Genomic DNA, 23584 nt, shown 5'->3' on the forward strand with positions numbered 1-23584 from the left:
AGAATTCAGTACAACTCTAGAATAAGCCCAAAGCAATATTCAAATAAAATTAACATAGAAGTTTCAGGAAAGTGTGGCCTTTCTTTCATTTACTGATTTACCCCTAGAATCTGAAACAGTCCCTGGTGCAGGAAAAAAAAAAAAAAAAAAAAAAAAAACTAAATAAATATTTGGTTAACAAATAAATGAATTACGTATTCACTTTAGGAAAAAATCATTCCGCCTGCATTTGGATCAGAAAGGAGCCAGCATGAAAATGAGAGAAATTTGTTAGCAGCGTAGTGCAATTCTCCAGCCATGAAATAATGAAGGCGTGGATAAAAGCAATAGCACTGGAAATGAGCAGATGCAGCCAGGAAGAGTATAAACAACAGCACGCTTAAAGCATTGAGCATGAGCTACTGAGAGCAACAAATATTGAGGGGCTCAAAAAATAGAAGAGCATCCCAGGAAAGATACTGAGAAGGAATACTGGTGACTCCCTGTCACTAGGGAGCTTGTGATATATGCATTAAATAGTTGTTTTCCTAATCTCTTAGTACTGCAGAACTCAAAAGAATCAGAAGACAACAGTGTGACAGAAACTCAGAGGGGACAGATTTAAGATACAGAAAAAAATAGTACCCAGTGCACAGAGACCAAGTACTGCGAGCGGGGCTGGAATTAGGGGTGAATGAAGCATCCACTTGGGCAAAAACACTTTAAGGGGCATCAATCAGTAATCAAAATATGTAAATGCATTACTTTAAAAATAAAAATTAAAAGAATCCATGATGAACAAAAGATCAAAATTTAAATAAAGACAAGGTTGCTGTTCGTATGTTTTATTACACAGCATTACTGTGCATCATGACAGCCTGCAGTTCCTGAACCTGCAAAGCCTTTGTTTTCCCACAGGCAGGTTTTGGGGTTGACAATGGTGGGCCAATAAATTGGACAGCATGGGGCTTTATAAATAATCATGTTTTCTGATTGTAGAGCTTTTACTAACTTTTTCTGTTTGGTTCAAAATATGGGAGGATATCTTAGTAAGTGTATACAGGGCACACCTTTTTCCTTTTACCACAATTTCCGACATAGCTTTGGCACAGTACTGAGACTTGGAAAGCTTCCTTTGGGTTTAGCAATTAGAAAGTCATTGGTGACTTAGCGGGAGTAGTTTCAATGTGGTAGTGAAGGGAGAGGCCAGACTGTAGTTGATTGAAGAGAGTAGGCCGAAGGCAAAGGGCCAGAAAGGAAGATGTTTGAGGATAGAGGGTAGATGATCCATGAGGCAATACAACTTCCAAACTTTTCTTTTACTGAAAGGGATCCCAAACACATTTGTAGGGAAACAGAAATATAGTTAAAAAAAAAAAAAAAAAGAAAGAAACCACTAGTCATCCCTATTGTGCTGCTTTTAAAACAATCATCTTCACTGAGTCATTGCATATATTACATATTCCTGAGGTTCTCTGCCCACTGACCAAAATCACCATGGTTTCAATGAGAGCATTTCTGAAATATTTCTGACAACATGTGTTTTAACATAATTTTCTCCTAAACATATCATATCACAGGAGTCAACTCTACAAAGAATCGTTCTCTTGAAATCTGGATGATTGCTTTAAAAAGAAGGCGATTTTGCAATAATATTTAGATTTAGTTTGAAACATGTAGTAAATTCTCACTAGTTAACCTTTTAGATTCAGGTATCTCATAGGAGAAATTCCAAATTGGCTTATAAATGTTATCTTGGGTACAAAATGATCCTTGAAATTTAATTATGTCTTTACACTTAGAATTTTCCTGTATTAATATGCAAATGCAAGTATATTCATGATGACCCACTGAAAACTCTCAATAATAATGAAGGTGAAAGAATACTAAATAAATAAAAGGGCAAGGTTTCTAATTAAAACAAACACTTTAAGCAGAAAACTATGGTGTTTTGTTATTATTTTTAGTACTAATCTCAAAACGCTAAAGTCTGATGAATTATAGTTTTATGAAGCCAGAGGCCTCATCTCCCAAGACACATTTTTACTGGTAGTTAAATGAGAAAATGTAGAGACAACACTTTCTACTATGGGAGGTACAACTGGAAAAGTGCTTACAATGTGTGTGACTAGAAAGATGAAATTAACACAATATGTGCTCCTTACATGAACAAAACATGTTATAGGTTAGCAAATGACTTTCTCTTCAAATATTAGAGAATAGTGCCTCTCAGTTTATGCTAAAAATACCTCCATGAATCAATTCTGGGTTTCGTGAAAAGTCAGATTCCTGGTCCCATCAAAATGAGAATCTGAATAGGTGGGCCCCAGAATCTGCATTTTTAACAAACTTCCCCAAGTGATTCTCAAGAGGGGCAAATTGTAAGTATTGAAGATGATATACTGTATTATGTACAGTGTATACTCTAACATTTATGTATGATGGATTTAATAGTAAAAATGTAATGAAGAATAGGTCAACCAATCCATCAAAAAATCATAAATATTGTGCAGATTACTTACAACAAAGTTAGTATATTAGATCCATGAAGATGTCAAATAAAGTATCATCAATAGGTAATTGTTCAATGCTCATAATAAATGCAACAAATAAATCTCATATGTAAAAAATAATCCCGTCACTAGGGAGCTTGTGATATATGCATTAAATAGTTGTTTTCCTAATCTCTTAGTACTGCAGAACTCAAATATTTTCCATCTCTTATTTGCCTATTCCTAAAATAGCAATATTCTCCTAAAAAAGTAAAATACATGTAAATATGAACATGGGATTACCATATCAACATTTGCTTACTAAAATATTCAAAAGGGCTTACAGAGGTTTAGGATTATCTCAGAATTATCCAATTGCTTATCAGTCTATTTCAAGTTATAAGGGCACATAAACTGTAGTCAGCAGATAGCATATCTTTAGAAATACAGTCATCTATCACCACACTATGCTCTTGCATACTTGCTCTGCAGTTATGAGAGGAGGATTTCCAAAAGGTTAATTCTTAATTAATAGCTCTTAATTACTAGTTTGCATCTCACTTCTTTTATTTGAACAAGACCTTCATATTTTAGTTTAATATGTGATATGTCATACACCCTCCCAATCAGCATTAGCATCACAAACACAGTTTCAGGGAAGCAAAAGTGCATGGAGCAAGAAATTGCCATGAACAGTCATCTTCAAATAGAATTTCCATTGTTTTCTCTGGCTATCATGCAGGATTCATTTCCTACCTTCCTCTCCATGAATATAGTATTAAATATATGTATATGTTGAGTAAAGAAAAAATGTTCTTGGTTAGGAAGACTTTTCAATAAGACATGGATGGACTTTACATAGACACACATAAAAATTATTGTGGTAAAAAGAAGATATCTACTAGCCAGCAAAACCAATCAACTTTGTCTGATGGTAGTGTCATCTGCAATCAGATGACCCCAGGCCAAGGACCCTTCCACTTAGTTTACTGAATATTCATTGCGTTTTTTTTTATTTTAAAAGTAATGATATGCTTTTTAAACTAAAGCCCAAAGTGCCCATTTTAACTAAATTTAGTTGTATTATATTTACATGTGCCAACTGATCTATTAATAACATTTGTTAGAATGTAACTACGCTGTTAGAAAAGATCTTTGCCAATAAAAATTATATTTCCATATTTTCTTATTAATAGATTTTTAAGTAAGCAAAATCTGTAGGGTAGAAGTCTGAGAAAATGTATGAACTATTAGGGGTCTTTGGAAAGAAGGGGAGTGAAAAAGTTGCAGCGGGTATTAGCAATATACTGGACCTCTCAAGAAATGTTAAGGATTCCTCAAACCAAACCACACCAAGCTACTCCCAAAGAGAAAGAGCACAAATGTTTGAGTTAAGGACCATGCTTTCCTGGGATTATGAAGGATTCAGAGTTTTTCCTTTTCTGGAAATGTGAGTTTGTGAGATTTGGAGCAGAGGTTGTTCCAAGTAAAAATAGGAGGGAGCAGGGGGGTGAGGGCGGGTGGTTGAGTGTTCGGACTCTTGATCTCGGCTTGGGTCAGGATCTCACAGTGGGATGGAGCCCTACATTCACTGCAGTGGATTTTCTCTCTCCCCCTCTCTCTCCCCCCTTCCTGCATGTGCTCGCTCACTCTCTCTCTCTCTCTTTCTCTCTCAAAATAAAGGAAGAAACTTTTTTAAAAAGTTTAAAAATTGGAGGGAGCAGCAGATAACAAAAGGGGAAGAAAAGTATAGGGAAGCAGTCCCTACAGACCTATTATGCTCCTACTGTTTTGCTGAGTCCATGGCCTTGGCTATTCTTTGACTCAAGACAGTTTTCAGAATTGTTTATAAACCTGGGATTCTGAGAAGTGCTGTAACATCAAAGAAATGTATCTGAGATTCACCTGCCCCCTGCCCCATCAAAGAACAGTCTTGCTTACTGAGTGCTGTAAAAATGGTGGGTCCCCTAAGCTCAGGTTTCTCCACTGGTGGTGTACCCACGGCTAATGCAGGCTCCTGCTGGAACTCCACATGATCCTACGGTATTTTGAGTTTGGACAACCAGCAAAACTGCTTGAACTTCTGCTCTTCCTGTGTGTAACTCTAGGAGTCTTGTGTCTTCTGCCAGCATACATGGAACAGTGGTAGGCTCCTTCATTAGCTTCTACAGCTGTTTCGGGGTGCTTCCAGCAGTTCTGCTGCTTCTAGCTCCCTTCCACATTGTCAAACTTACTTTATCTAGATAAAATGTTATTTTATAAGGGAAGAGAAATGTCAACGAGGGCCATGTCTTCCTTTTAGGTCAGACCCCATTCCAAATTATAAATTTCAGAGTCTTTGTCACTGATCTCTTGCTTCACTGACTCAAAAATTTCCCCTCACTGGCAACAAACATTGCAATTTCAGGAGGGAGACTTGTTCATTAACACAGATTTTAATTACTCTCTCATTTGTTTATTTGATGAAGACAAACATTTAGAATAATGCTAAATGCAGAAATACTCAATGTCATATTCCAAATGTTCTGGTTTTAAAAAAAAAGTATATTTTTTATCACTTCTTAAAAATTCTTTCACAGGATATCCCACAAATTTCTTACAAACTACACTATGCTGTCTTACAATGCAGATCTAAAGTTACAGCCTGTTTCACATAATTATTATTGGATTTATAATTATTGACATCATATCTTAATATAGGGCATATATTTTATTAAAAAACTACCAAGAAATTGAAAAAAACACTTTTCAAAAATTACATACTTCCCTTTCTCCCTCTCTCTCATTCTCTCTTACTTCCTCTTTCTCACTCTAGTTAAATATTTAATAATCATTTAAATTCAACAACAGTCTGCTTCAGTTAAAAATATTGAAATAAGTCATGTAAAAAATCGTTTTAAAGTCAAGCACCGGAAACACACATTTTGTGCACTTCATTTCATTTTATAGTCTCTAAGAACTATTACAGTTTTTAATAAACTTGTATCTGGGATTTGAAGCCAAATACTTACACTCAAAAGCCAAGAATTTATTAACCAAAAGACACCCTAAGTGGTACTAAAATGTATTCCCCAGTGATAAGTTTTAAATGAGTTGTAAAAACTGCATTTTACTAATCCAGTCACAATTAAAGAACAACAGCTGTCCCATCTGTATTCCCAACGCCCACTTTTGTAATGATGGTGATTTTTTCATTTACGACATTGCAGATAAACAGACATCTCATGGTTGAGTTCCAAAATTTTACTTCCATCCTTTAACTGCAAGATGTTTTATTTTGTCTCAAGCTTTAAAATATATGATGTTATGTAAGTTTAAATGAACAATGATCTAGACCAAAACAAAATACTTTTTCAGCTATATCCTTATTTATATCTTCATTTCTATCTATCTATCTATCTATCTATCTATCTATCTATCTATATCTGTATATACACAGTATATCTACTTATGTATGTTGGATAATTTATCACTATGCAAAATAAATTAGTTCTAAATTTACTGCTAAGAAATGTTTTTATTAATAGCCACACCAGTGTCTTCCTTCCAGAAACTCATAAATATACTGAAAACCATGTTTAAAAAATAATGGATACTTTTCCTTTTAAAAAAGAACCATAAATTACATTTCAAGTATTACTTTAATAAAAGTTTACATCAAAACAGATCCTCTGGAATCTTCTGTCTAAAGTAAAATTAAAGCTGCATTGTCTGTCATAAAGCAAATTATTTCAAGATATTTTTAATAGGATTACTGTCAAATTGACTCAGCTTTCCTGACAGAACGTATTAGCACATCACTCCATTGTCTAAATGTAATATTACTTCAAACATCTCAAATTCAGGAGGATATTGTTGCTTCTTTCTCACTTTATCTCTCACGTTTATTTAGAATTAAAATTAAAAGTGAAAAATAATCAAAAGATTTAACAGTCAAGATATTTAATGATAACAGCTGCAAGCTAATATCAGGAGGAAGACCTGGGTTATATCTTTTTGTGAATTTTTTTATTAGTCACTTCACCTCCTTGGTTGTTAAGCTCTTCATTTACAAAATATAAGAAACATAAGAACTCATGAATAAATAGCACACAGACATTAAAATTATATACCTTCTTGATATTAAGTAAATCAACTACTTTTAAAATCACATTGACAATCAACTTAACAACTTAAAGAAAACTGCATAGGACCACTTGCAAATATACACATTTTGACCTCTGTAATTCCAACATAAAAATATAAAAACATGGGAGATTTTCAAGAGAAAATTAATGTATGCCATCTCCCATTAATATTATTTAGTGTCACTTGTATGAGAAATAGTACAAATGTTAATTTCTAAACTAATCTGGGTATTTTTAAATGCTGGTTTTAACATTTCTATAGAGCTCTTTTTTAATGAACTATGTTCTATTAAAGGGAACTTGCTGATTATAAACTACCTTTCTTAATGACTCAAGTCATCTTATATGGAAAACTACACAGTGATAACTATACAGTGATATATGGAGACTTCTCCCAGGTATACATGGTTATTTCTCGACACGCAGAATGACTTCAACTAGAAGAAGAAAATCTTTAAAAGAAAGAAGAATAGGGAAGAGGGGGAGACAGAGACTTCTCTTTTTTCAATTCTTCTTTATCACTTCTTATTGCTCTCACCGGATCATACTACTATAATCTGCTGATTTACTTAAATACAACAGACCAAATGAGTATCACTTACTCTATTCTTATATTTCTGCCGACTTCAGGATTCTGCAAGTCTGGTGACTGAAGGAGAACTGCTATTCCATGGGCTTTGGAAAGAGATAGCCCTGGATTTAGACAGGTGATCTAATCTGAATTCTAAAATTCCCCATTTTGTGAACCTTATTTATTTTTTTTCAATATATGAAATTTATTGTCAAATTGGTTTCCATACAACACCCAGTGCTCATCCCAAAAGGTGCCCTCCTCAATACCCATCACCCACCCTCCCCACCCTCCCACCCCCCATTCTGTGAACTTTAAATTGCTTCACTCTCTGGATCTCAATTCCCTTATCTTGTTAAGTGGGGATTATATCAGTCTCCCAAGGTAAAAATTGGACACTCAATGACAGGTCCTTTTCCTCGATTTTTTGGAAGGTGGTTTCTCATCCTACTTCTGCTTATTAAGTACTCTGTTATTGCCACTTCACCTCTGATTCTCAGCTTCTGTGTCAATAAAATAATGAAGTTATGGACTCTTTCTTTGGCTTTAACTTCTATGACTTCATTTAAATTGCATAAAGCGGGGCTTTAACTTCTCATTACAGCTAGTAAATAACCTCAACAAAATTAATGGCAGAATGGTCTTGAATCAGAGTTTTAATAATCTTGATTACTAACATTAAACAATTCTGAACATTCAAAAAATATGTTATTTCAAGTTCAAATAGGCAATGTAAAAGATAAGCCCCCTAAACAGTGCTTCATTGCACAACTTTTCAATGACACATCTTATAGCTGAATAAGGTGAGTTCTTGTAAAAAAAGTATGCTTTTAAAAAAAAAACTCAATTGTATGTGCAACTATGGACTCTATAGAAAAAAAATGCTCTACAAGTTCTAAATTTCTAAAGAAATGTTTTAAAGCATCAGTATCTTACTACATATTTAGCACTCCATAAGGAAATCATGAGCACTTGAAACCAGTTGGAAGGGGCAGTTACTAATGATACAATGAGAATGTAATTACTACACTGAGAATGTATTTTAGAATTGAGAGGAAAAAAATTTTTCAGGCCCCTTTTATCACGGGTCTCTGAAAAGGACACTTTTGGCCTACTAAACCAAAAGATTAAATGGTTGATCTTTTTTCTAGGCTTCTTCTAATTAAGATAGTTTTCCTTACAAGTGGAAGGTATATTTGAATTTGTATATTGTTAGATGTGTACAAGAAGACCGGCATGTCATTTCTCCCTCCTCCAATCTTGCAGTCCACAGCATTATTTTCACACTTCAGCAGACGAACCAGAAGTCTCTGGTGCATCAAAACCAATATCAACCTTCCTGAATTAATTACTTCCTTCAATCTTAGCTTTATAATGAGTCTCTCTGGGAATTGGCACAATTAAAAAAAAAAAAATTGAGTCACCAGCAAGATAAGGGAAGATGCTGCTCTTAGGCCTGTTCTCTTTCTTCCTTTTTCTACCATTAAACGTCAGATTAGTATTCAGGAAGTAAAATCTCACTTGTAAGGATGAGCTTTATTTTAAACAGTCTTGGTTTTCAGACCACTGAGGAAGAAAAGTCATTTTCAACTCCCATATTACGAAACCAAATGTACCATGGTCTTCACTGTTTTTATACAAAACACGGTCTTTGAAAAAAAATTCTAAAATCTTACATTTATTTTATTTGTGTCTTAGGGAATATTAATGTCTCAAATGTATAGAGAGCTATCAGCATTTAACAGTTCAGAGATGGACTGAGAGCTAGGTTTTCAGTAACATTTTTGTTCTGTATCTTGATAATTCATTAACACAGTGATTCTCAAACCTAGCTGTGTATCAGTCAACCCTGGAGATTTTATATATATATTTTTAAAATTTTATAAAATTATGTATATATATACAGATATATAAATCTCCAGGCAATATTCATAGAGATTCTTAATAGATGGACCTGCACCAGTAATCTATTTTTCTTATTAAATGAACACTGGTCTGACATGAAAAAATATATATCCAAGGTGGAGAATCATTATGTTAACATAGTCCCCATTATTATGATACAACGAAAAATGTACGTATCTCTGTTATGGTTTAATTGCTATGTATTTTCTGATATTTTTCTAGTAATATGACACAAATGTACAGTTCTCGTATAAACTGGTATAAACTGTTAATTTAGGCCAGTCTTGCTATATCCTCATATTTGGAACTCTGGACCTCATTACTTAAAGGATGTGAGATTAGTTACCTTTGTGTAGAACAAAAGGAAACAAATACAATGAACAATAGATGTGACATAATCTGCTTTAGATATCTGCTCAGTCACTCACCACCAGGGTTAACTGGCTTATCTTGTTGGCAAAATAGGCATCTCTTTCTAGCTCAGGTGTCTATAGGTCATTTTCCTAGACATGTGCCTTCCATCAGAGATGACCTTTTCAAATAGAAGACAACTATTTACTGGCCAAGTATATTCTATATATAATGAGATAAAAAGTGAATGAGAAAATGAAGTTAAAAAGAGAATAAAGGTAGAAAAAGTCAAATGCTATGACTAAGACTGGTAAATGAATATTTGCTATAAGATGCATGTCATTGAAGGGAGAACTAAAAATTGAACTGAGCATTTTATCAATCAAAGGGGAATAAATAATGCATTGTGCCACTCACATGCTCAAAAAAAAAAAAAAAAGCCCCAAACCAGTTGCTTAGGAAAATCTCAGATCTTCCAAGAATAGAAACAGAGGAGAAATACCTTCAATAGGTCCTCATAGAGAGGACACTGCCATGTGGTAAGCCTTATCCATAACACCACTCCCCAACCCCCCATCTTTAGTAAGTACAGTAACATGTTTTATTGTTCTCTTTATTATAATACCTTCTAACGCAGCCACAGAAAGGAACTGAGGGGGAGCCAAACAATATAATGCAAAAATGTTTTCTGTAACCACTAGCTTAATCCTGATTTATACGCATTTCTTAAAACTAGACTTGCTGATTATTGCATATAAATGATAGACAGATTTAATATGTTCTACTGTCAGCCACACTGAAAGCAGAAAACTTATTCCCTAATGAAATTTGAGAATGTCTACCCATACTTAAATATCAAGCTTCTTAACTTCAGCACAAGGATAAGTTAAGAAAATATATGATAATATCACATTTTCCTAAAGAATCCTGGGCTAGTTCCATCAATGGATAAGTTGTACCGATAATTTTAATATGAGCACATTGAAAACACATATTATTAGCAAGTATGAAAAATAATCTCAACATTGCATCAATACAACTTCTGACTTTATGCAACATCACTTCTGATGAATCATTTAAGATAAAATGGTTACAAAATGCCTGCCTAGGAATATAGAAGCATCGGATTACCACAAATACTTTTTAAGTTTAACTCAGTAAAACAATGAAGAACAGCTTTCAAAATTGATTTGCATTTGGGATAGGTTTACCTTAAATCATTCATCCTAGACAGTAATCAGATAGTAGTCAATTGACTAATAAGAGACATTTTTTGGCTTTTGATGTTAAAACATTGTCACCAATAAGAAGGCAAATGCTTATCTTTCGCTTCTATATGGATTGCTGCTGGGTTCACAGTAGGAGAGAAACTATTATTAGGGACCATAATAGTAGAACTCATTTGAAAGAATTATCATAGCATCATGATATATTAAAAAGATGGACAAGATATACTAAACATCTGTTTATCCCATTAAAGTTACTAAACATTTCATCAAGAGAACATTTTGACCAATCCAGATTTTCAAAGGAATTTTAAGGTTATATTGACAATCAATAACTCATACAGCTTAGTGAATTTATGTCTGGGGACAAGGGTAAGAAAAAGTCAATCAGACCTGTAAAAAAAAAAAAATCTTTGTTTATCCTGAAACATTCCATACACTGTGATAGAGCGATATAGCATCCTCATGCAGAATATTGGCCCGAGAAGCCCAGACTTCTGATTTACCAAGAAAGAAATATATAAAGTCTTGAGAGAATATCCAGTAAGCTTAATGGTCTATAATTTGGGAGGAACAAAGGTCTGTCATTGAAAATGGAATGGACTACAATCTGATTTTAATTAGAAATAAACATATTTTGGAAGCTTATAATTAGTGGGTAAACAAATTGAGAAATACCAGAACCAAGTATTAGAAATATAGTTGCATTTACTTAAAAGTAGAAAAACTGGGTATTTCATTTAATTAGCCATAATATACAAGAAAGTATAGATGGGAAGCATGGTTCTACTATTGTTATGGAGTTAGTTGAAAAATCAGAACCACTACCTAAGAACTACTTTTACCTGCATAGATGAGTGGAGGAATGAAAAATTTTGCATAAAACTTGATATAATCTTACTCAAGAGGATTTTCTGAAATTTGGCTTCCAGTGTTGCCTCAGCAATACAGTTCCAGGTTTCCCACTGATTGGACCAATCTTAATCATCAAGATAGTATGAGCTGATGTATGTGAAGAGGTTTTTTCTCTACTTCTGGAGTAAACTCTGGAAATTGGAGTAAACTCCAATTTGCAATTGAAGCTGTTATAGCCAATTTTCCCCTAGGAAGAAAATATGGTGATAGAGCAATGAGAATTTCAGAGGAAGAGAGCCAGAATTCTTCTGACACATCTGATGATCACCCTACCCTACCACTGGAATTTTCAGTTATTTGGCTATATTAGTTTTCTCTTGCTGCGTAACAAATTATTACAAACAACACCTTAAAACAACAACATTTACTAGCTCACAGTTCTGGTATTTCCAAAGTTCAGGAAAGACATTGTGCTTAGGACAGAATAAGGTTGAAATTAATCTTCTGGTTTCTGGCCAGGATATGTTATTCCCTAGAAACTACCAAAAAAAAAAAATTCCATTTCCTCAACATCAAGCTCATTGTTGTTGGCAGGAGTTCCTTGTGGCTGTAGGACTAAGGTCCTTATTTCCTTCCTGTCAACCAGGAATTTCTTTCAGGTCCTGGAGGCTGCTTCAATTATCCCCCCCCCCCCCCCCACATAGCCATCTCTATCTTTAAGCGAGCATTGGTGCCTCAAATCTAATTTCCTCAACCAGCCAGAAAAAATTCTCCACATTTAAAAGACTCATGTGATTAGTTCAGAACCACCCAGTTAATCTCCCTATTACAAGATCAAATGACTAGAGACCTTATTATATGTGCAAAATCCCTCTGCAGCAATACATAGGCTCATGTTTAATGTAGTAATTGGGAGAGAGTGTATTCCAAAGACTAGGAATTCTGGGTATCTTCATAGAATTCTGTCTACTGCAGAATCCAATAAATTCACTTTAATATTTATATCTATTTGAACCACATTTTCTGTTATTAATAAGCAAAAGCATTGTAAGGATATATCCCTTGAAAGGAGGGACACACAAATTGAGGTTAATCACATTCAATGTGTGAGAACATGAGTTCATTGTGAAAAAGAACAATTCTCAGCATACATGCCTCATGAGTTTGAGAAATAGTGGCCAGTCCATCTTAGCAACTTCCATTCTTCACATTCTTTTTTTAATTTTTTTTAACGTTTATTCATTTTTGAGAGACAGAAAGAGACAGAACATGAGCAGGAAAGGGGCAGAGAGAGGGAGACACAGAATCTGAACCAGGTTCCAGGCTCTGAGCTGTCCGTGCAGAGCCCAATGCGGGGCTGGAACTCACAAACAGCGAGATCATGACCTGAGCTGAAGTTGGATGCTCAACCGACTGAGCCACCCAGGCACCCCTTCACATTCTTTTTCTATAGCTGACTACTTAAAAAAGTTCCAGGAAATAAATATGGTTGCTGATATCTAGGACTCTTTGCAAACAAATATTACAGTTTACTAGAATAGCCAACATATCAAGACTTTTACCTATCGTATTTTAACTGGGTCTAGTCTAGAAAAGAAATCTTGATCCCTCTGATAAAGTAGGTTTAGGAAAGATGATTTGTAGAAACTAAAATCTAGCCAGCCTTCTATATATTTATATTCTTTCTTTGAATCAAGCAAAACCACCAGAAGACTACAAATTTGGATTATATTACCTTCTGAAACCCAGAATCGTCTTCCTAGAGTCATGTTTAAGTGTTAGGTCTTCTTTAATCAAAGAAATTTGTCACTATAAAAAGCTACATTACCATACAATTTATAATTCCTTCTTTATTTCTTTATGAGAAATTTCTTTAAGAATTAATTAAAAGAAATGGATATACTTTTTATTTGTAATTTTTTTAAGTTTATTTATTTGGGGGGAGGGGCGGCTGGCAACCTCACATGTGAAAGCCAGGGAGGGGCAGAGGGAGAGAAAGGGAGAGAGAGAATCCCAAGCAGGCTCCATGCTGTCAGTACAGAGCCTGATGCTGGGCTCGATCCCACAAAGGGGGAGATCGTGGTCTGAGCAGAAATCAAGAGTCATACACTCAACCCACTGAGCCACTCAGATGCCCATGGATATACTTTTTAAATTGTAACAATGAATATGATGGAAGAGATCAGGTGTCCCTTCTTACTTTGACTGCCAGAAAATTTATAGCCAAATTTTATCAACTAATGAATAAATTTGTATTTTTCTTTCATCTTGTCTTTATTTTCTATTCTGTTAATATTCCTTGTTCTTTATTCTCTGTTCAAGGCATCTCAGAATTTGTACAAATGAGGCTGAATTTAAATAAATGAATAATTTAGTTACATACATCAAACACTCACAAATTTGTACCTATACTATGAGTGACTGAATTTTGTTTGGAAACTATTTAGATTGAGCAATTCAGATTAAGGAATAGGTCTTCACAACTACAGATAGAAAAAATATTCAAAAATATCTGATTCAAATAATGTAATTCCTTATTTAAAAAATAGAATCATTCCTAAGACAAAAAAAAAATTGATTGAAAAAGCAGACATGGAAAATTCCTTTTCCACTGCAGTATTTCTTCTTTTTCTTAAATTTTTTTTTTTTTTTTTTTTTAAAGAGATAGAGAGTGCGAGCAGGGGAGGAATGGAGAAAGAGGGGAACAGAGTATCAGAAGCAGGCTTTGCACTGAGAGCAGTGAGTCCCAAGTGGGGCTGGAACTCACGAATTATGAGATCATGATCTGAGCCAAGGTCCGATCCTCAACCTACTGAGGCACCCAGGTGCCCCTCCACTTCATTATTTCTGAGATGCCTCCTTTAAAGTTCAAACTCTGAATACTTTAAATTTATAGTCCTAAACACAGTTAAACTGCACACAATGCTATTAATTCAAATACAGATGAAAAGGTCATTTTTAAAAAGGATTCATACATGAAATAACTCAAACTCTGATTTTCTTAAGAAACATAGATCTTTGAAGGCAAATCTACAATCAGAGAGTATCTTTTCAACATTTCATCAAATTTATAAACAATATTTATCATTTATAAAATGACATTCATTTGTAATTATATGTTATAAGCATAATGACCACTAAGGGATGGTTATCAATATTTTGAAGAGAGTTAAGAGGATTAAAATTTTTCAGATTATTGGGGCGCCTGTGTGGCTCAGCCGGTTAAGCGGACGACTTCGGCTCAGGTCATGATTTCACGGTCCGTGAGTTCGAGCCCCGCGTCGGGCTCTGTGCTGACAGCTCAGAGCCTGGAGCCTGTTTCAGATTCTGTGTCTCCCTCTCTCTGACCCTCCCCCGTTCATGCTCTCTCTCTGTCTCAAAAATAAACGTTAAAAAAAATTTTTTTTCAGATTACATTTACAGATTGAAATTTAGCTCATCTTGGATGAAAATCTGATTTAAAACATTGACCAGGTGATGTTACTGCACCTGATCAAGCATTATACTTCAAAGAAACAAACATATTGGCAAGTAATAAATTGTAAGAGTGGCAATAGCTTAAATATGTTTGGCCTAGAGGAGTTTCCCAATGGAAAATGACTTTATTGTGCTAAATAGACCAAGTTTCCATGTTGCCTTTTCTGTTTATTAAATCCATAGCTTCTCATAGATGGAAAAGGGAAGGTGGACAGGTGGGTATAAGAAACAGGAAATCAAAGAAATCAAACCATACAGATCACTTGTAATCTCTGACTTATCTATACCCTTTCAGATGGAAGTTGTTGGTGAATTGCCTATCGTTCTGTATACTATGGATAATTTTAAGTTCTTCGAAGGTTAAGTTAGAGAATTTTTATACTGATAATAAAAGGAAATAATGAATGGAATGCAGCTAGCTGTATTATAGTTATTAGCTAATTATATTACAGAATACAATTAACATCACACTTTTATATATATTCATGTTTCTGTTATATACATGTTTGTATTTGTATGTATATGTATGCATGTATTTCTATTAGATACTTGATCTGAAAATATTTTCTCCCATTCAGCAAACTGTCTTCTCACATTCACAATAGTGTCCTTTACAGGACAAAGTTTTAGTTTTGATGTTCAGTTTATCTATCCTGTCTTTTGTTGTTTGCGTTTTTGGTGTTAAATCTAAAAACAAAACAAAACATTGTAGAATTCCAAGTCATGAAGAATTACTCCTATGCTTTCTTCTAGTGTTTTATAGTTTTAACTTTTAAATTTAAGCCTATAGTCTATTTTGAGTTCATTGTTGTGTACAATATGAGGTAAGGATCAAACTTCCTTCTTCTGCATGAGGATATCCAGTTGTCCAAACACCATTTGTTGAAAAGACCGTTCATTCTCTATTGAATGGGGTTAGCATCCTTGTAAAAAATCAATTAACCAAAAATTAACTGAAGGTTTGTTAATAAAAAGTTATTAGTATTTTATGTGTTTACACTGTTCAAGAAGAAAAGAGGAATTACAAAAGTGGAAGTGGGGGTTTAGTAAGACTTGGGAAGAAGAGTATTGTAATGGAAAGAATACCAAATTAGGGATCTTGAGACCTGAATTCTAGTTCTATTTTTGTTAATAGCCATATGCAAAGGTTAACAGGAAAATTCACTATATCTCTACATAAAGAATGGATAAAGATACTTAAAGATCCAGTCTTTCAGGCTGGATCATACACCCACTCCTTCCCTTACCCGACACTGTAATTGACAGTTTAACAGACTCAGAACTGAAATTTTAAAAGGAATTTCTTCTTTCATGGGAGTTATGTCTTAAAATATATTAGCACTTTGTAATAATAAGTCATTGTTAGTTCATTTAGGTTGTGATAAGAAAATGTCATAGACTGGGTGGTTTATAAATATAAATTAATTTCTCACAGTACTGGAGGCTGGAAAGTTCAAGATCAAGGTGTCAGCTGATTTGGCATTTGGTGAGAGCCTGCTTTCTGGTTTATACATGTCCTCACGAGGCAGAAGCAAGTGAAGGAGTTCTCTGGGGCCTGTTTCAAAAGGGCACTAATCATTCATGATGGTTCTGTTTCCATGACCTAATCACCTCACAAAGGCCCCACCTCTAAATATCACATTAGGAATTAGGTTGCAACATATGAACTTGGGGCAACACAGCATTCAGTCTACAGCATATATGTAGATTCTGATACATCACAGGAAACAGGAAAATTTATGCTTTTCAGAAGATAACTACAATGAAATGAGTGGGTCTGATATTATCCAGTTAATCCACAGGGCATAAATGGTTGATTTTCCTTCCATATGCTAAAGTTTAGATCTGCTTTTCATCACACTGCTTGAGTGTGTGCATTCTTTAATCTTGTCTCATTTATCCTGCAGCTCCTCTGTTTTTGGTATTATAAACAAATATATTGGTATGAATTCATAAGTAATAAATCAAAGTATCAATACCTTATCAAAAACATTTAAAAATATATCACTTCTAAAAAATATTCCTCTCTCCTTCAAGTGAATATTCTTCATTCAATTATAATAGAATCCTCTTCTTATATCAATATACTATAGAATACTCTGATAGTAATCTTTTTTAAGTCTATATTTGAAACTGCACAAAACAGGAATCCATAAAAGGCAGTTATTTCTGTACTTTCTGTTCTTCCAAGGCCGCAGTTTTGTAGTAAGTTGATAGCACTAGAACACTTTATCGTATCACAAACACCAAAAAAAAAAGGTTTAAAAAAAGCTATGTATTAGTGAGTGAATGACCTTCAGCCTGAAACTTCCATATCTTCCAGTCCATTCCATTACAATAAGTATTATCAGTATTTCATAGCCCATTTCCCCTGACTTCTGAACTGATAAATAAAGCAAACTCTCCCTTTCCAGAGAGTTTCTAATGTAAAGCACTTAGTGCTCAGTCCAGCATAGGACAGGACAGACTTAAAAAATTCTATCCTAGGAGGCCAGAGATCACACTTCCCCAGATTTCAGAATGTTGTTTTAGCTGCTAGAAGATGAAGCAGGTGAAAAAGTGAAATTCCCAGAGCAGAGCAGAGTATCCTTTAAAGATGTCCATTAGGTTAAAAGTAATCTTTGTAGTGGGCTACTCAGCCCTCTGTCTCCTTTGTATGCTAAGCACTATACCTTAACTGAGGTTCCAAAATTTACAGGATAATCTTGGTAACTAAAAATCCTATTAACTACCAAAAACTGTTCACTTATTATCAAACACCCATGGTCAGGATAACATTGTTTATCCTAAACTCATGATTCAGAAACTAAGTCAGCCCAATCAGCCCAGCATCTTCTTTGCTCTTTAAAAACAAAGAATATTGCTGCCTCTGACCTCATATATCCCATTTCTTTGTATTATTTACTTACTGACATTTTCTTATTAGTAAAAGCTGGAAGTCCATCTTCCTCCAGGAAATCTTCCCTCAATATTTACCAGGACATTTATTTTCAGTACTTTTTATTTGTAACTTACTTTCTGCTATTATAGAGTTTAGTTCTATGCCTGCTTCCCAAGGGTAGTTTGAGCTCTTTTGAAAGCTGACGCATAATCTAATATACCTTAATATCACATTTATCTTTTAACCTTATAGAAAGCATTCCACATTAGTGAATCATAAATTGCAAAATAACTGGGGAAATACATTATAATTACACTGAATTTTAACTGACAATTTTTGTATCTGCAGATTCAGAGCAGGTACAGAGTCTCATTCTTACTGTATCCCCAGTGGTTGGAACTAGGTACTCATTTAACTCATGTTGAATGAATGGTTGGACTAATAACTTATCTTAAAAGAAAATAAAAAGTTAAGGGGAAGTTAAATATTCTTTTCTATAATATATGCTACTAGGATAACATCACAATACTGATTAAAACATAAGAAATTATTTGAACAGATATTTAACCAGAGAAGACATATGGAAGCAAATAAGCACATGAAAAGATGATCAACATTATTAGTCAACAGAGGAATGAAAATTAAAATGACAACGAGATACTATCATATACCTACTATATCGACCAATTTAAAAAGACTGACCATGGGGCACCTGAGTGACTCAGTTAAGTGTCTTACTCTTGGTTGTGGCTCAAGTCATGATCTCACAGTTTGTGAATTCAAGCCCTGGGATTCTCTCTCTCCCTCTCTCTCTCTCTGCCCCTCCCCTGCTTCCTTTCTCTGTCTCTCTGTCTCTCTCAAAATAAATAAACTGAAGACAAAAAATAAAAAATAAAAAGACTGACCATACTAAATGTTGTTGGGAATACAGAAAAGCTGGAACTCTTCTACACTGTTGGTGGGAATGAAAATGATACAACTACTTGTAAAATAGTTCGGCAGTTTCTTAAAAAGTTATGATCAAGCCATTCCACTCCTACGTATTTACTTAAGAGAAATGAACACACATATTCATACATGGACTTGAACACAAATGTTAAAACTACTTCTCCAAATGTCTATCAGAAGATGAATGGAAAAGCAAATTATGATATATCCAGGCAATCAAATACTCCTCAGCAATAAAAAGCAACAATCCATTGGTATTTAATACAACTTGGATACTTCTGGAAACAATTATTCTAAGAATGCAGACTAGAGAATACCTACATGAGTGACTAAATTTATATAAAAGCCTAATACTTAATGATAGAAATAATCATGTGAACTAATAGTGACTGCAGAACAGTAATTGACCTGGATTTGGGAAAGGAGCAGAAATAAGGGATTAGAAATGATCATAAGGAAACTTTTGTGAGTAATGGATATCTTACTGTGTCGATTGAGATAATGGACCCACAGGTATGCAGATATGTCAAAACATCACAAATTATACATTTTAAATTTAAAATTTACCATGTAATAAATTACAGACATCAGTAAAGCTATTAAAAAAATAAAGGCTATGGGGTGCCTGGGTGGCTCAGTCAGTTAAGCATCCAGCTATGGTTTAGGTCATGATCTTGCGGTTTGTGAGTTCGAGCCCTGCATCTGGCTCTGTGCTGACAGCTGGGAGCCTGGAGCCTGCTTCAGATTCTGTCTCCCCTTCCCTCAGCCCCTCCCATGCTCATGCTCTGTCTCTCTCTGTTTCTCAATAATAAATAAATGTTACTTTTTCTTAAATAAAGGCTAAACTATCCTTGAAATAAAATATCCGTATATTTAATCTGATGAAAATAATCAACAGTTACCATTTCAGGTGGCTGACTAGCTCACAACGTCCTTTCCCTTTTTTGGTATCTGCTCAAGAGTTTTCAGTGGTGGTTCTTAAGTCCATGTGAGATACAATTTCATAATATATTAATATATTTATGAATATGATATTTATCTAATTTTATTTAATTTTAAAATAATATAATTATAAATTATAAATATATATGCAAATATATAATCATTCAACTAGTTGAAACTCTGTCTTCTGACTACACTTAAAATATAATCCAAACACGTTATTGTGATTTGAAATCTCCCCTCCTGTCTCTCTTTAATGTCATAACATGCTTAAGAACAGATCACCATGCTGCAATCATACAATCTGTTTGTTTTTCTCCATTGGGAACATGGTCAAGCTCCATTATCTCTGGGCCATCACACTTGCTAAAGCACTTGTTAAAAACTCTCCCCAGGTCATCATCATCAACTCCTACCACCTCAGGGAAGTCATCACCATAATACAATCCAAATAGTCAATTATACTCCTTTTCACTTTTTGTCACATCACTCTGTTTTATTTTCTTCATTGCATTTATTTCCAACTTGTCCTGCTTATATATTGAGTGGCTATTATCTATCTTCCATTTATAGAATGTAAGTACAATGTGGCAGTGGACTTTGTTTTGTTAATCTCTGTAACCCTAGAACACACATCATGTCTGGAAAATAGGTAGGCATTCAAAAAAAATTTTTTTTAATGAATAAAAGCTCATGTACTTTAGCATGTTTTCAATGTGTCAAGCAAGCCTAGTTATTAGTAGGCAACTTGTTTACTCATAGTTGTCTATTAAGATGAATAAACTGATTTTAGATGATTAGCTTGACAAGCATATTTTGTTGATAATTTTGGCCAGTTTAATAGATTTAATCAACTACAATGACTAGATGTCAACATATTCTATGTCCAATAAAGTGTTGAATAAACAATTTTAGTCAAGTTATTTTCAAAGTTATGCTATTGTTTAAAAATAGAAGGCTTTACTATTTCTACACTCTTTTGGTTGTTTGCAAAAAATAGAAATTTGGAGGCAAAAATGCTATAACTTAGGAAACTTCCACTTTGAGCCATTTAGCAGAAAAGGCAACCCTGAGGCATATCCACAATGAAACACCTGGCTCTGGTACCAAATATAATTTGTGTCACATTGACAGTTTCAGAAGAAGACAAACTTTAAATAGACCACTGAACGAATACAACAAGCAGTCCGGAAGATAGGAGGCAGAATTCAAACAGATACTCCCAGCAATAGCTGTGAAGGGAAAGAATTAAACTTGACACCTCAAGATTCTGCTTGGGACCCTACAGGGGAATTAAGTTTTCCTAAGATCAGCAATTTCCCGAAATAGTAACTATAATATTTTCCAAAGAAAGGCATCTTCAAATTAGAACCTCAAATTGTACACAGATTAAGATTAGCCACCTATGAGTTCATAAAGTTCACAAACACACCAAAAACAAGACTCTATGAGTAATATATGGCAGAAACAACAAAAAAAGCTTTATACCAGGAAGGAAATTATAAATTAGAATTCATGGCTAGATACCATAGATTAATTATGTGTGATATAGTTACAGAAATATCTTATAACAACATAAGAACTAGCCAACACTTTATTATCAGAAATTACAAGGAAGAGTTAAAACCAATAAAATTATACTTTATAAATGAAGTATAACTTTTAATTAGAGATGTATGACTAAATGCCAGCCTAGATTCAACTGCATACAGAGTAAAAGCAGCACATAATAAACCTAAAGAAATTATCTATGATGCATCAAAGAGTAAAGACAAGAAATTTAAGGAGTTTCAAATATTTTCATGGTCAAATGTAAAAGCTAATATTCATCTAAGTGGGGTCACAGGAGAGAAAATAAAGGAAAGGCAGTACTTAAAGAGCTATTCAGCTTTGAATTTTCCACAACTGATGTTAAAGGAATGAATTTATATCTACAGAAATCACAATGCATTCTAAACAGGATAAAAAATAAATAAAAGTCTGGAGACACAATCAGGAAACTAAAAAATTCCCAAAAACAAAAAGATTTTGAAGCCATCAAAAAGAAAAAAACAGATGTATAATAGAGTGTAAGACAGTAGATTTCTCAATGGCAAATATGAAAGCCAAAAGACTGTAGAATAGAATCTTCAAAATCATGGGAGGAAATGACTACCCATAATCATAAAACTAATAAACGTCTTTCAATAATAAAGGTAAAATAACACTGCCAGTTAAAGTCTGAAGAGTCTACTGCCAATATGATTATAAACAAAGTTGTCTGAAGTAAAAAAAAAAAAAAATAGAAATACATTAAATGAAGAACACTAAGCCTTTGTTTTTATAGTATTAAATTCCATATGAATGATTTATTTTTTAGAAAAATGTTATACTTTATATGGAATAAATTTAATTTTAATGTTATTGGTTTTATCTTTGTGGGAATTTCTATCTGTAGTATGATTATATAAAAACTGCAAGTTTAGGAAATATATATGTAGTCTCAAGTTTTTTTCTTATTAAACTCATATACATATAATAATGTAAGTGAACCCTAGGGGTTCCATGATACATTGTTTTCATTTAGAGAAGTCCCTGAAACTATTTAAATATGTGGAACACTGAGCTAGATAGTCCCTAATATCTCCCACAACTCTAAAATAGCATGACTTTATGCAATCATATATATCACTACTTTTTCAGCTTGAACTTACTCTTGTATCTTGCCATCATTACGTCTATTTAGTGGGTGTGAAAAAAGAATGTTTCAGCTTTTCAAGAATCTGAGCTAAAGTGATTTATTGAAAGCCTTCAAATTCATCACCATTAGATCTTCTAATGGATATTACACTTCTGTGAATGTAATATTATACTTTTTTAACAATTCCAGGCATGGGAAAAATTTAAGTAATGGTTATTTTTATGTTGTACACAAGGTTGAAATCTCTCATATAAGTGTTTCCTTGTTTAATCATCTTTCTAAGAAAATATCCTATTTTGACTTTTCTCTCTCTGTCCTCCTGGTTTCCAACAAATGCAATGATTGCTCTGTAAAGATGAATGTTTAAATATATAATAAAATAATGGTTTTGCTATCATCTAGAAGCCTTATGTTTTGAGGTATTTTTTTTTAATGTTTACTTATTTTTGAGACAGAGACAGAGCATGAGCAGGGAAGGGGCAGAGAGAGAGGGAGACACAGGATGTGAAGTAGGCTCCAGGCTCTGAGCTGTCAGCACAGAGCCCAACGCGGGGGTTGAACTCACGGACTGTGAGATCATGACCTGAGCCGAAGTCAGATGCTTAACCGACTGAGCCACCCAGGCACCCCTGAGGTATTTTTAAAGTCAAAATCATGCAAAATATTTTAAAATTTTGTTCAATTAGGCATTTGGTAGACAACTGGTAAATGATCAATGCTTTTACATTTTGAAATTATAAAATATTTCTACTGAATTACAAGAGTCTATTGGATTAGAACACTTGCCTTATTTATTGTTTTCCTGCTTAAAACAGCTGCTTCAAGGGGCACCTGAGTGGCTCAGTCAGTTGAGTGTCTGACTCTCGATTTCGGTTCAGGTCATGATTCTGGGATTGTGGGATCAAGCCCAGCTATGGGTTCTGGGCTGAGTGTGGAGCCTGCTTAAGATTCATTCTCTCTCTCTCTCTGTCCCTGCCCCTTTCCCCTGCTCATGCTCGCTCTCTCTCTCTCTCTCTCTCTCTCTCTAAAATAAAAATTAAAAATTAAAAAAAAAAAAAACCCAGCTGCTTTGAATTCTGTTGTACCTTTTGAATGAGAATTTAGCAAGACTAGCTCAAAGGTGGGCTATTTTCATTACCTTTATAAATCA

General features: G+C 34.1%; 1 protein-coding gene across 16 annotated transcripts in view; it reads right to left on the reverse strand.

The window, feature by feature from the left end:
• Nucleotides 1-23584, reverse strand: part of NAALADL2 (N-acetylated alpha-linked acidic dipeptidase like 2) — a 1331477-nt gene that overhangs the window by 1022177 nt on the left and 285716 nt on the right. The window contains exon 4 of one of the 16 annotated variants that reach the window (XM_042998918.1): nucleotides 11553-11753. The exons of 14 other annotated variants lie outside the window; for them this stretch is intronic. The gene's annotated coding sequence lies outside the window, so the exon portion shown is untranslated. Of the gene's footprint in view, nucleotides 1-11496; nucleotides 11754-23584 lie in introns of all 16 variants that reach the window. One more of the 16 variants, XM_042998920.1, reaches the window with a different exon arrangement.

The sequence above is a fragment of the Panthera tigris genome, chromosome C2 (assembly GCF_018350195.1).
Source record: "Panthera tigris isolate Pti1 chromosome C2, P.tigris_Pti1_mat1.1, whole genome shotgun sequence".
NCBI classification, from domain to species: Eukaryota; Metazoa; Chordata; class Mammalia; order Carnivora; family Felidae; genus Panthera; species Panthera tigris.